The sequence below is a fragment of the Anastrepha ludens genome, chromosome 3 (genome assembly GCF_028408465.1).
Source record: "Anastrepha ludens isolate Willacy chromosome 3, idAnaLude1.1, whole genome shotgun sequence".
In the NCBI taxonomy this organism is placed as follows: domain Eukaryota; kingdom Metazoa; phylum Arthropoda; class Insecta; order Diptera; family Tephritidae; genus Anastrepha; species Anastrepha ludens.
The window spans coordinates 132,589,366-132,591,224 of NC_071499.1; positions in this window are offsets into that span (position 1 = coordinate 132,589,366).

Consider the following 1,859-nt stretch of genomic DNA (forward strand, 5'->3'; position numbering starts at 1 on the left):
ATGGTTCAACTGCCAGCTTATTCAATTGGCTTTCATGGCAACGCAAATCGGCTTTATTCAGACTCTGAGAAGGCAGCTGCAAGTTTGAAACACCATAAACCCTTCGTAACTTATGTCTCTTTTGCATACCGGCACCACTCACGAGTAGATCTACCACCATGGCCGGCTCCTGAGCGGCACGTCCTCCGAACCACTGTAGGTTCAAGCGTTCAGTCTGGCCACGTAAGCCGAGCTCTTCAATCAGTGTGCTATCAATCATTGTTATTGACGAACCTTCATCTAAAAGTGCGTACGTCTCAACGCGCTTTTGGTTCCCATACAGCACGACCGGCAGAATCCGAAATAATAACTTACTATTGTTATCTGTACTGCAACTAAGGACCGCTGCACCCGCATCACCTTGCTGTTCAATACGAGACGTTGGCTGCGTCCTCGTACTAATACCTGTATGTGTATCGGCAATGGAAGTACGTCGTTGGCGATCTCGAGGCCGCGGTGTCTGGTTTGATGACCCATCGATTATTTTCCCAATATCGTGCAACAATTTATGATGCCACCGTTTGCACCCGGCAGTTGAACATAGTTTGCGCCATTGGCAATTGCGCGACCCATGTCCAACGTTGAGACAAGAAAAACAAAGGTGACGTCGCTTCACTTCCTCCCACCTTTCCGGCACTGTAAGTTGGCTAAACTGGGTACAATCGGCTGGCTTATGTTGGCCCTGGCAAATAGGGCAGACTGAATGACGTTGAGATTCGGCAGCGTGCAACACAACCCGACGCTTCGAATCTTTCGCTGCGTCCCCATCGTAAACCGTGCAGATGACATTGGCAAGTTGAGTGAGCCAATCGCTAAAATGCTGAACAGTTGCGTAAGGCTGTAAAGATGACGCAAAGACTGCCCATTCGATACGCTTGCTCATGGGTAACTTTCCGACGAGCTCATCGAGGAGTGTTGGATTCACTAAATACTGCTCTCCGCCACACGCAGAACGTAAACATGCACAGACGTTGCTAATCTTCGTCGCAAATGGTATCAACTTTACCACTGAGCTTTCCGATATCGGGGTAATTTCTCGAACATGGGCTAGCTGGCTTCGAATTAATTGTTCTGGGCGACCGAATCGGAACTTAAGTTGCTCTATGATATTGGCCACGTTGTTCGGATGGATTAGTGGCGATTTAACAGCTTCTCGGGCTTCACCCTTTAAGCACTTCTGCAGGCGTAAGTTGTTTTCAAAGCAACTGTACCCATAGACAGTGGTTGACTCGGTGTAGGCAGTAAAAAATATCGGCCAGTCCTCCGGTTTCCCGCTAAACTCCGGCAAATCTTGCAATTTCCTTGGCTGGGTTGAAAACTGCAAGGGTAAGGAGCCCACATTAGCGGAAATTGGCACCGTTGACGGAAGACTGCTAACAAATGTGTCGCACGGAGGCAAAGTCGAGCTGCTGTACGTCCCATTTGTTGAGGATGTGTAAATAAGCGGTGAGGAACGAGTAGCGGTGTACATCTGATAACGTGTAGCGTTCTGAGGTGGCGGCGGCGGCGGCGGCTGCACCGTATGCACACAGGTAGCAGCACATGTTATTAACGGCGATTGCGGCTGAAGCAACTGGATCTGTGTCATCGGCAGGCTTGATGACGGCAAGGCAGATTCGTTGGCTGAACTGTCGCTGGGTGCACTGGCTATGCTTTGCGCATCAGCGCGCTGGGCTTCGTTCGTTAACTCGTGTTCCCTTATTTTTTCTTGGGCAACTTTCAGGCTGCGTTCAAGCGCGGCGATGCGATTTTGCATAGCCTGAAACATCACTTCCTGGCGGGCGGCAAATGAAGCACGAGTGGCGACTCCCTCGGCAACG